The following is a 13,321-nucleotide window of genomic DNA, read 5'->3' as shown; positions in this document are numbered from 1 at the left end:
CCATGAAATTAAAAGATACTTACTCCTTGGAAGGAAAGTTATGACCAACCTAGATAGCATATTAAAAAGCAGAGACATTACTTTGCCAACTAAGGTCTGTCTGGTCAAGGCTATGGTTTTTCCAGTGGTTATGTATGGATGTGAGAGTTGGACTGTGAAGAAAGCTAAGGGCTGAAAAATTGATGCTTTTGAACTGTGGTGTTGAAGAAGACTCTTGAGAGTCCCTTGGACTGCAAGGAGATCCAACCAGTCCATCCTAAAGGAGATCAGTCCTGGGTGTTCATTGGAAGGACTGATGCTGAAGCTGAAACTCCAGTACTTTGGCCACCTCTTGCGAAGAGTTGACTAATTGGAAAAGACCCTGATGCTGGGAGGGATTGGGGGCAGGAGGAGAAGGGGACGACAGAGGATAAGATGGCTGGATGGCATCACCGACTCGATGGGCATGAGTTTGAGTAAATTCTGGGAGTTGGTGATGGACAGGGAGACCTGGCGTGCTACGATTCATGGGGTCGCAAAGAGTCGGACACGACTGAGCGACTGAACTGAACTGACAAGTGAAATTTATGTCTGTGCAATAGCTAAAAGGTCACAAGAGAGGGAAAATATACTGAACGTTTGCCTAGTTGGGGAAGACCAATTGCAGGGTCCTTTGTTTATCTCTCCAAAAAATGAAGAGAGTGACGATTTGTGTCTATATCTCTGGAGGAGTATAACTTTAAAGAAGGCAATATGGCAATAAATATAGCAAAAATCCTTAAAAAGTACACACCCAAAATTAAAACCAAAGTGAAATATCACTACACTCCTACCAGAATGATTACTCTTTTTTTTTTCAACTTATTATATCAAGTGCAATGGAAACAGTGACAGACTTTATTTTCTTGGGCTCCAAAATCACTGTAAATGGTGACTACAGCCATGAAATTAAAAGACACTTGCTTCTTGGAAGAAAAGCTATGACAAACCAAGACAACATATTAAAAGCAGAGATATTACTTTACCAAAACAGGTCTGTATAGTCAAAGTTATGGTTTTTTCAGTAGCCATGTATGGATGTGAGAGTTGGACTATAAAGAAAACTGAGCACCAAAGAATTGATGCTGTTGAACTGTAGTGTTGGAGAAGACTCTTGAGAGTCATTTGGACTGGAAGGAAATCAAACGAGTCAATAGTAAAGGAAAATAATATTGAATTTTCATTGGAAGGACTGATGCTGAGGCTGAAGCTCCAATACTTTGGCCACCTGAGGTGAAGTACTGACTCATTGGAAATGACTGTGGTGTGGGAAAGATTGAAGGCAGGAGGAGAAGGGGATGACAGAGGACGAGATGGTTAGATGGCATCACCAACTCAATGGACATCTCTGGTAGCTCAGACAGTAAAGCGTCTGCCTACAGTGCGGGAGAGGGTTCGATCCCAGGGTCGGGAAGATCCCCTGGAGAAGGAAATGGCAACCCACTCCAGTATTCTTGCCTGGAAAATCCCGTAGACTGAGGATCCTGGTAGGCTACAGTCCATGGGGTCCCAAAGAGTTGGACATGACTGAGCAACTTCACTTTCTTTCTTTCTTTCTTTCTTCCTTCCTTTCTTCCTGGGAGATGGTGAAGGACACAGAAGCCTGGAGTGCTGCAGTCCATGGGGTCACAAAGAGTTGGAAACAATTGAGTGCCTGAAACAACATATCAGGTGCTGGAGCAACTGGAGCTTTCATACGTTGCTGGCAGGAATGAAAAACAGTACAACTGCTATGAAGAACAGTTTGGCAGTTTTTGCAAAGCTAAACATACTCTTACCACACAACCCAGCACTATGTATTTCAGTTCAATTCAGTTGCTCGGTCGTGTCTGACTCTTTGAGACCCCATGGACTGCAACACGCCAGGCCTCCCTGTCCATCACCAACTCCCGGAGTTTACTCAAACTCATGTCCATTAAGTCAGTGATGCCACCCAACCATCTCACCCTCTGTCATCCCCTTCTCCTCCCACCTTCGATCTTTCCCAGCATCAGGGTCTTTTCAAATGAGTCAATTCTTCTCATCAGGTGGCAAAATTATTGGAGTTTCAGCTTCAACATCAGTCCTTCCAATGAATATTCAGGACTGATTTGCTTAAGGATGGACTGGTTATATCTACTTGCAGGCCAAGGGACTCTCAAGAGTCTTCTTCAACACCACAGATCAAAAGTATCAATTCTTCGGTGTTCAACTTTCTTTATAGTCCAACTCTCACATCCGTACATGACTTCTGGAAAAACCATAGCCTTGACTAGATGGACCTTTGTTGGCAAAGTAATGTCTCTGCTTTTTAATATGCTGTCTAGGTTGGTCATAACTTTTCTTCCCAGGAGCAAGCATCTTTTAATTTCAGGAATTCAGTCACCATCTGCAATGATTTTGGAGCCCAAAAAAATAGTCTATCACTGTTGCCACTGTTTCCCCATCTATTTGCTGTGAAGTGGTGGGACTGGATGCCATGATCTTAGTTTTCTGAATGTTGAGCTTTAAGCCAACTTTTTCACTCTCCTCTTTCACTTTCACCATGAGGCTCTTTAGTTCTTCTTTGCTTTCTGCTATAAGGGCAGTGTCATCTGCATCTCTGAGTTTATTGATATTTCGCCTGGCAATCTTGATTCCAGCTTGTGCTTCATCTGGCCCAGCGTTTCTCATGATGTACTCTGCATATAAGTTAAATAAGCAGGGTGACAATATACAGCCTTGATGTACTCCTTTCCCAATTTGGAATCAGTCTGTTGTGTTCCATGTCCAGTTCTAACTGTTGCTTCCTGACCTGCATGCGATTTCTCAGGAGGCAGGTCAGGTGGTCTGGTATTCCCATCTCTTTCAGAATTTTCCACAGTTTGTTGTGATCCACACAGTCAAAAGCTTTGGCATAGTCAATAAAGCAGAAATAGATGTTTTTCTGGAACTCTCTCGTTTTTTCGGTGATCCAATGGATGTTGGCAACTTGATCTCTGGTTCCTCTGCCTTTTCTAAAACCAGCTTGAACATCTGGAAGTTCACGGTTCATGTACTGTTGAAGCCTGTTTTGGAGAATTTTGAGCATTACTTTGCTAGCATGTGAGATGAGTGCAACTGTGTGGGAGTCTGAGCATTCTTTGCTGTTACCTTTCTTTGGGATTGGAATGAAAACTGACCTTTTCCAGTCTTGTGGCTACTTTTGAGTTTTCCAAATTTGCTGGCATATTGAGTGCAGCACTTTCACAGCATCTTTCAGGATTTGAAATAGCTCAACTGGAATTCCATCACATCCACTAGCTTTGTTCGTAGTGATGCTTTCTAAGGCCCACTTGACTTCACATTCCAGGATGTCTGGCTCTAGGTGAGTGATCACACCATCATGACTATCTGGGTCGTGAAGATCTTTTTTGTACAGTTCTTCTGTTTATTCTTGCCACCTCTTCTTAATATCTTCTGCTTCTGTTAGGTTCATACCATTTCTGCCCTTTATTGAGCCCATCTTTGCATGGAAGTTTCCCTTGCTATCTCTAATTTTCTTGACGAGATCTCTAGTCTTCCCCATTCTATGGTTTTCCTCTATTTCTTTGTACTGATCACTGAGGAAAGCTTTCTTATCTCTCCTTGCTATTCTTTGGAACTCTGCATTCAAATGGGTATATCTTTCCTTTTCTCCTTTCCTTTTCACTTCTCTTCTTTTCATAGCTATTTGTAAGGCCTCCTCAGACAGCCATTTTGCTTTTTTGCATTTCTTTTTCTTGGGGATGGTCTTGATCTTTGCCTCTTGTACAATATCACAAACCTCTGTCCATAGTTCTCCAGGCATGCTGTCTATCAGATCTAATCCCTTGAATCTATTTCTCACTTCCACTGTATAATCGTAAGGGATTTGATTTAGGTCATATCTGAATGGTCCAGTGGTTTTCCTTACTTTCTTCAATTTAAGTCTGAATTTGGCAATGAGGAGTTCATGATCTGAGCCACAGTCTGCTCTCAGATTTCTTTTTGCTAACTGTATAGAGCTTCTCCATCTTTGGCTGCAAAGAATAAAATCAATCTGATTTCGGTGTTGACCATTTTGTGATGTCCATGTGTAGAGTCTTCTCTCGTGTTGTTGGAAGAGGGTGTTTGCTATGACCAGTGCATTCTCTTGGCAAAACTCTATTACCATTTGTCCTGCTTCACTCTGTACTCCAAAGCCAAATTTGCCTGTTACTTAGGTATTTCTTGACTTCCTACTTTTGCATTCCACTCCCCTATAAGGAAAAGGACATCTTTTTTGGGTGTTAGTTCTAGAAAGTCTTGTAGGTCTTCATAGAACCATTCAACTTCAGCTTCTTCAGCATTACTTGTTGGGGCATAGACTTGAATTACTGTGATATTGAATGATTTGGCTTGGAAATGAACAGAGATCATTCTGTCATTTTTGAGATTACATCCAAGTACTGCATTTCGGACTCTTATTGATTATGATGGCTACTCCATTTCTTTGAAGGGATTCTTGCCCAGAGTAGTAGACATAATGGTCATCTGAGTTAAATTCACCCATTCCAGTTGATTTTAGTTCACTGATTCCTAAAATGTTGATGTTCACTCTTGCCATCCCCTGTTTGACCACTTCCAATTTGCCTTGATTCATGGACCTAACATTCCGGTTCCTATATAATATTGCTCTTTACTGCATCGGATCTTGCTTCCATCACCAGTCACATCCACAACTGGGTGTTGTTTTTACTTTGGCTCCATCTCTTCACTCTTTCTGGAGTTATTTCTCCACTGATCTCCAGTAGCATATTGGGCACCTACCGACCTGGGGAGTTCTTCTTTCAGTATCCTATCTTTTTGCCTTTTCATACTGTTTATGGGGTTCTCAAGGCAAGAATACTGAAGTGGTTTGCCATTCCCTTCTCCAGTGGACCACATGTTACCATAACTCTCCACCATGACCCATCCGTCTTTGATGGCCCTACATGGCATGGCTCATAGCTTCATTGAATTAGACAAGGCTGTGGTCCATGTGATCAGATTGGTTAGTTTTCTGTGATTGTGGCTTTCAGTCTGTCTGTCCTCTGATGGATAAGGATAAGAGGCTTATGGAAGCTTCCTGATGGGAGAGACTGACTGAGGGGGATACTGGGTCTTGGTCTGATGGGCAGGGCCATGCTCAGTAAATCTTTAATCCAATTTTCGATTGATGGGTGGAGTTGTGTTCCCTCCCTGCTATTTACCTGGGGCCAAACTATGGTGGAGGTAAGGAAGATAATGGTGACCTCCCTCAAAAGCTCCCAAGCATGTACGGCTACACTCAGTTCCCCCAGCCCTGCAGCAGGCCACCACCAGCCCACGCCTCCGCTGGAGACTCCTGGACACTCACAGGCAAGTCTGGGTCAGTCTCTTGTGGGGTCACTGCTCCTTTCTCCTGGGTCCTGGTGCTCACAAATTTCTGTTTGCGCCTTCCAAGAGTCTATTTCCCAGGCCTCTGTAGATTCTGGCAGCTCTATGGTGGAGTTAATGGCGACCTCCTCCAAGAGGCCTCATGCCATACCCAGGTCTGCTGCACCCAGAGACCCTGTCCCTGCGGCAGCCCACTGCTGACCCGTACCTCCTCAGGAGACACCCAAACACAGTTCTGTCTCAGTCTCTGTGGGGTCCCTGTATTTAGTCAAGAACAATAAACACATATGTCCGCTCAAAAACCTGTAGTTGAATGGTTTTACCTGCAGTTGCTGAAAACTAAAAACAACCCACAGATTCTTCAACTAGTAAATGGATAAGCCAACTGTGAACATCTATGTAATGGAAAAACTCAGCAGTAAAATGAAGCAAACTTCTAATATGCAACAACATGAATGAATGATGAGTGAAAGAAGCCAGTGTCAAAGGCTATATGCTGCATAATTTAACCCGTAAGACAATCTGGTAAAGGCAAACGTATAAGGTCAGAAGTAGATCAGGAATTATGTCAGGGACAGGGCGATGTCTTGATTATGATGGTGCTTACACTTCTTTATGTATTTGTCAAAACTCATAGGACTCTACACTAAAAAGGATGAATTTTACTGTACGTAAGTTATACTTCCAGAAACCTGACTTTAACAAAAGGAATGAGTGTAAAATTTTCATATTTTTTTAAACTATACACCCTCTTTTGATTTTACTTCTAGAAAACAGTTGAACAAATATGTAAATATATATGAACAATAATATTCTGATTGAAGTATTGTTTGTCACAGGTAAAAATTGAAAAAAAAGCTACCAGTCCAAAGCCACAGGATTGTTTAAACAGGTTTCTAATATACAATACTATGCAGTTAAAATTTCTGACAGAGATATACACTTACTGATACACAAAAGTGTTTACCAAATAGTGTCAAGGAAAAAGGTTATAATTATGTATATAGTTTGGTCCTATTTTTGTAAAAAAAATATTTATACACACAAAATATGTGCATTTAGTTATAGCTTCATAGAAAAAATTTGTAAGATAGCAGAATGGTAACAGGGTTATCTCTAATTGGGAGAATTTTGAGTGATGTTATTTTTCTTTTTTGCTATTTTGAATCTTCTCTTTTCCTTAAAATAATCTTCTCTTTTCCTTAAAATAATCAGGTATTATTTTTTAAAATAACATTTAAGAGGAAAAGAGACAAGACATTGCTAAGATCTGATATTCTCTGCCATTCTGGAACCAACTCCAACATTTCCTTTTCATTTTTTAAAAAAGGAGTAAACAGTCATTTCTTCCCCATGTGTATGGATTTGTAACCAACCTGTGACAATGCTATTTAAATAAAACACATGAAACAATAAGCATGTTTGATAGTAGAAAATGAGGGGAAAGGGGAGAATTAATAACTGCATTTCACGTTTGCAGATGTTGCCCAGAAATGACTTGAAGCTTTTAAAAAAAAGGTTTGTTGATTTTGTATTTCCTCCTCAAAGCAATGCCTCCCCGCCAGCTGCAAGGAATAGGCAGAAGCAGCCAGAGTCAAAAATGTCACCAGTTTTAAAATTTTTTGGTTTTGTTTTTAAAGTCTCAACGCATTTTGAGCAGTGAGTCTCTCAGAGCCTGATTCTTTGTCCTAGTAATATTTCCATATGACCCCAGTCAAGTCATTTTACCCTTCAAGACTCATGCTTTAAAAAAAAAAAGAAAAGTATAGATATTTAGAAGCAAATAAAATGTCAGTGAAAGCACAGCCTTTTCTTTGCTTTAAGGTTTCAAAGAAAACCAAATCATTTGTCACTATCTGATCTGAGAACAGACTAATTATCTGGGGGATGATTAAGCCAATAGTAGGGGTGTCCCAGTAGCTCAGAGGTAAAGAGTTTGCCTGCAATGCAGGAGATGCAGGAGCCGTGGGTTCCATCCCTAGGTCTGGAAGATCCCCTGGAGGAGGTCATGGCAACGCACTCCAGTATTCTTGCATGGAGAATCCCATAGAGGAACCTGGCAGGCTAGAGTCCATAGGGTCACAGAGAGTCGGACACAACTGAGGTGATTGAACACAGCACTAAGCCAGTGATGAGCTACCTGTGGTCACAAGATCTCTCTTTGCTATATTATTCTCTGGTTCCCATTCCTACAGCAATTTGGACATAACAATTCTTTAAAAATAGTAGGAAAAAATATCTTTAACTAGAATCTTCTCACTACTGAAGGGAAGCAGCATAAGTGTTAGTCTCTTTTGTGTGAGTTGTCACACACAACCTTCATTTGGATTAGATGAATGGTAGAGAATAAAAAGAAAAGGGAAAAGTCAGGCAGAATGAGGAGGCCACCAGAGAAGCTGGAACAAATTATTATAATTTCCAGGGTGGCACTAGTGGTAAAGAACCCACCTGCCAATGCAGGAGACATAGGATACCTGGGTTTAATCCCTGAAGGAGGGAAGATCCCCTGGAGGAGGAAATGGCAACGCACTCCAGTATTCTTGCCAGAAGAATCCCATGGACAGAGGAGGCTGGCGGGCTACAGTCCAGTTCAGTTCAGTCACTCAGTCCTCTCTGACTCTTTGTGACCCCATGGACTGCAGCACACCAGGCTCCCCTGTCCATCACCAACTCCTGAAGCTTGCTCAAACTCATGTCCATCAAGTCAGTGATACCATCCAACTATCTTGTCCTCTGTCGTCCCTTTTTCTTGCCTTCAACCTTTTCCAGCATTCTTTAGTTTGCGTTCAAACTAAAGAATCAGTTTTGCACATCAGGTGGCCAAAGTATTGAAGTTTCAGCTTTAGCATCACTCTTTCCAACGAATATTCAGGACTGATTTCCTTTAGGATTGACTTGCTTGATCTTCTTGCAATCCAAGGGACTCTCAAGAGCCTTCTCCAACACTAATTACCCAACACTTCAATTCTTTGGCGCTCATCTTTCTTTATAGTCCAACTCTCACATCCATACATGGCTACTGGAAAAACCATCACTTTGACTGGATGGATCTTTGTTGGCAAAGTAATGTCTGTTTCTTAATATGCTGCCTAGATTGGTCATAGCTTCTCTTCCAAGGAGCAAGCATCTTTTTAATTTCATGGCTGCAGTCACCATCTGCAGTGATTTTGGAGCCCAAGAAAATAAAGTCTCTCACTGTTTCCATTGTTTCCCCATCTATTTGCCATGAAGAGATGGAATCAGATGCCGTGATCTTAGTTTTCTAAATGTTGAGCTTTAAGCCAACTTTTTCACTCTCCTCTTTCACTTTCACCATGAGGCTCTTTAGTTCTTCTTTGCTTTCTGCTATAAGGGCGGTGTCATCTGCATATCTGAGTTTATTGATATTTCTCCCTGCAATCTTGATTCCAGCTTGTGCTTCATCTGGCCCAGCGTTTCTCATGATGTACTCTGCATATAAGTTAAATAAGCAGGGTGACAATATACAGCCTTGACGTACTCCTTTCCCAATTTGGAACAAGTCTGTTGTTCCATGACCAGTTCTAACTGTTGCTTCCTGACCTGAATGCAGATTTCTTAAGAGGCAGGTCAGGTGGTCTGGTATGCCCATCTCTTTCAGAATTTTCCACAGTTTATTGTGATCCACACAGTCAAAAGCTTTGGCATAGTCAATAAAGCAGAAATAGATGTTTTTCTGGAACTCTCTTGCTTTTTTGATGATCCAATGGATGTTGGCAACTTGATCTCTGGTTCCTCTGCCTTTTCTAAAACCAGCTTGAACATCTGGAAGTTCACGGTTCATGTACTGTTGAAGCCTGGCTTGGAGAATTTTGAGCATTACTTTGCTAGCGTGTGAGATGAGTGCAATTGTGTGGGAGTCTGAGCATTCTTTGGCATTGCTTTTCTTTGGGATTGGAATGAAAACATCTTTTCCAGTCCTGTGGCCACTGCTGAGTTTCCCAAATTTGCTGGTATATTGAGTGCAACACTAACAGCATCATCTTTTAGGATTTGAAGTAGCTCAACTGGAATTCCATCACCTCCACTACAGTCCATGGGGTCGCAAAAGTCGGACATGACTGAACGACTTAGCATGCATGCATCATGATATCCTTCCTTGAAGGGAAGGCAGCTTCTTAAATACATTAAGGAAAACCCTGCTTCAACACAACATATTCTTTGGTGTCACTCTTAGAGACAATGAAGCATGGGTCTGCCTGCTGTGGAGTGGCATTTTTTATGTTCTTATATATAACTATAGGCCCAGGCTATGCGACCATCACAAGACTGTTGACATCAGGTAAAGAAAATTTCACTACTAATTGCCCATCCCCCTTGGTTCCCATAACACTTTGTTTCACCGCTATTTAGAACTTCTCATGGTTGTATTCTGGTAATTGGGTAAGGTATCTGCATCCTCTAAAGAGACTGTGAAATTCTTGAGGGCCAGGATTGTGGCTTATTAATTTTTCATTTCTAGAGTCTTCCCTGTTGCCTAGCACGTAGAAGTACTCAATATATGTTTGTAAAGTAGTGACGGTATTGTTGCTAACCTCTGCAAAAGTGACTGCAAAGAACAATTCTAGTTGGCTAGAATCTCTACAGAGAATGGCAAACTCCTGGGAATTCCCTGGTGGTCTGGTGGTTAGGACTCGGCGCTTTCACTGCCATGGCCCGGTTTCAATCCCCATCCAGAGAACTAAGATCTTGCAAGCCATGTGGTGCAGCCAAAACAAACAAACCAAAAGGCAAGCTGTTTATCACCTCTGCTCCTTCAGTGGATACAGAGCATTGATTCTCAAGTGTGGACCCTCAGACCAGTACCATCTAACAGGTGACCTGTTAGAAATGTAAATCTCTGGGCCACTCTCACCTTCTGAGGACCCACATTCTGCCTATGGAATGTGCCCTCTACTTTACTATGCCTCACTTTAGTATGGCTTGCTCTTGAATTCTTTCCTGTGCCGATCCAAGGACCCTCACTTGACAGCCTGTCCCCGGGAATTTGACTAAGACCTGGGACATGACCATCCTCTTGTGCCCCATTTTCCTGCAACCTCTTTACAAGGCATATTAATAAATCTACTTCTTGTGTGTGTGTGCGTGCATGCTCAGTCTTCTCCAACTCTTTGCGACCCCATGCACTGCAGCCCACCAGGCTCCTATGTCCATGGACTTTTCCAGGCAAGAATACTGGAGTGGGTTGCCATTTTCTTCTCTGGGGGATCGTTCCGATCCAGGGATCAAACCTGTAGCTCTTGGGACTCCTGCATTGGTAGGTGGATTCTTTACCACTAGTGCTATCTGAGAAGCAAATCGACCTCTTACCTATCAAAAAAATGCAAATCTCTGGACATACTCCAGACCTACAGAATCAGAAACCTTGGGGGCAGAGGCCCAGAAATTGGTATTTTAACAAGCTTTCCAGGTGATTCTGATGCACAATGATGTTTGAGAACCCAAAGGGGAAAGTTCAATGGTGCCTAAGTCCTTATCCTGGTTTAGCTTAGCAGCTATATACCTAGCCAAGGGAGAATCCATAAATCCCTCAAAACTCAGTCTTTAAAGGGTATGACAAGGGAGCTGAAATGATGATTGACGACCCTTCTAGCCTAACATTCTGAGAAAAGGCAGAAAGTAAATAAATGTTCCAATGACCAGATGCATTTATTCAATCAGCAAATATTTATGTACCAGGCAGTGCTCTGAGCATGGAATCAGTGTATGACACAAATTTACTCCTTTTTAATTAAAATTGTTCAGACCACAACCTTGGAACTGTCTTCTGTCTATAAGATTCTTATACTGCATCTGCCATGCAATGTGAACTGGAAAACCGAGAAATGACCCAAAAGAGTTCTGGCCACCTTCTCCCCTAAATTACTTTGACTTAAATTCTTGAAAGCTTCTGTGTTTGTTTAAGAGCCTTCAGTACCAGTGTGTTAGAAGACAAGAGAGTGATAATAAATGTGAGTATCAAAATAGACTATCTCTGGATCTGTGTTACTTACGTCACAAAGTTGCTTGCTCTTTTAGGAAACTGAATCCATCTAATTCTGTCTCCTCATCGATTCTCTCTTCTAGGCAGTGAGTCACCAGCTGGACTGTTTGAGTAGGTTCCCTGTGTTGACCATCCTCTTTCCTTCTGATCTGGCCTCCCTCCCTCCCTGACTTTCATTTTCCCCACCACACAAACTCAGAGCACTTAGTGGGTTTTTGTAAGGTGTTTTAGACTATTTAGAATATTTAGTCAGTTTAAATATCGTTTTTAAAAAGGACCTTTTAAGAAAAACCAACCCAGAAGTCACCACGCTGGGATACCACTGATTCTTTGCCCAGTTCACATTTCACTGCATTTGGAAGGACAGGAGATGGCGCCAGAAAGCCACTTTGGTTTCCAGTGGAGTTTTCACCAAGCTCATAGTGGGCAAAGGGCTAGAGAGGGAGACCTAGGAATTGAAACAAAACCGCCAGTTTGAGTAGCAACTAAGGTGGGGGGAGGTGAGGTGGGAAGAGTTTTTTGTTTGTTTTTTTTTTAACATATAATGGTCCTCTTGACACTACTCCAAATCAGCCCGGTGACAAAAGAAATATCCACAGTAAAGTCAAAGATAAAAATAAAGACAATGCCAATAAAATTTTTAAAAATAAATAAATACAGGCAACCCCTGGAGTTTGCCGCCTTTCCCCTTTTTCCTACATACCAGGGCCTTTGTCCGTTGGGGAAACACAAGGGCCAGGAGGGGCTGCTCACTCCCAAGTGGGAAGGCGCTGATTTGAGGCTGAGACATTTCTGTGAAACGCTTTCCATTTGTATAGGCAAAATCCCAAAGCCCACCAGCAGTGAAACACTTCTGAGAAGGAATCACATGCAAAACATTTTGAACTGGAACTTTAAAAGTTTAAAAAATTCATAGACAACCAGGAGGTGGCGCCTGACAAGACACTTGATCTATCTTGGGAGGCTGCATCGCAGCCCCGGACACTCCAGGGAACTTTGTCCTGCCAGAGGTCATTCTGTCCAGGCCTCTTCTTTCCTACCTTGCAAAAGAGGTTGCTTTCTTTTTTCTGTTCCTCTGTATTAACGGTCCTGACTCCCAGGAAGTCTAATTTACACTTTAAGCCTTTTCTTCTTCTTAGATGGGATGAGAGGGGTTTGGGGGGAACCTCAAAACATACAATTTTTCTGGAAGGGAAAAATAATTTGAAGGGTGATGAAAGAATTAAAAAGGATATGGCATCTGCAAAATGGCTTTGCTTTGCAGATCAATCACAGTGGACAGAAAAGCACCCAGGCTCCTGTTTCAGCAGGGACTGATGATGTAGCATATGCATTATTTCTGTTCACTTGGCTTTTATCCGGCCCCCTTATTTAGCTTCTGCTCCCTTTGTTTTGACTATTTATTGCTACGGGGCAGGAGCAAGGAGGGCAGAGGGAGCTCACATGGGTGCCTCCTCCAGGCTGAGATTCTGGCGCGGGAAAGGAGAACTGGGGCCAGTGTCTGGCCTGAGGTTATCTTTGGGTCTCACTGTCCATAATGAGGGATTTAGAATGTACATTCCAATCAGGATTTCCAGTCCCGTGGGGGAACAAGCACCAGCCTGCATTCCTGAGATTCAACGGCCTCTCGGCTCCACTAGCCCAGCTCTCCGGTGGCAGGTCTCACTCAGTCCCCAAAGTCCTGCCCCAGCCTTTGGCTGGGCGGGTGGGAAGACCCTGGGCCCCTCTCCCACTCCAATGTGATCACATGGTCTCTCTCTGCTCCCTCCACTCTCGGAGCCTGGAGTCCACCTTTTTTTTGTTTGTTTTTTTGATGGTGGTGGTAGTGATTGTTTCTAAGGTCTCCCCGCCTCTCCTCCTGCCCTGGCCACCCTGCCCGGGGTCTGTGTCCTCTTCAGTGACAAAAGCCGCCCTAGATCTGGGCTCCCTGGGGAGGGAGGTGGCTGG

Source organism: Cervus elaphus, chromosome 20 (assembly GCF_910594005.1).
Source record: "Cervus elaphus chromosome 20, mCerEla1.1, whole genome shotgun sequence".
Lineage (NCBI taxonomy): Eukaryota > Metazoa > Chordata > Mammalia > Artiodactyla > Cervidae > Cervus > Cervus elaphus.
The sequence above is the reverse complement of the archived record's forward strand: the minus strand, read 5'-3'. Positions refer to the sequence as shown.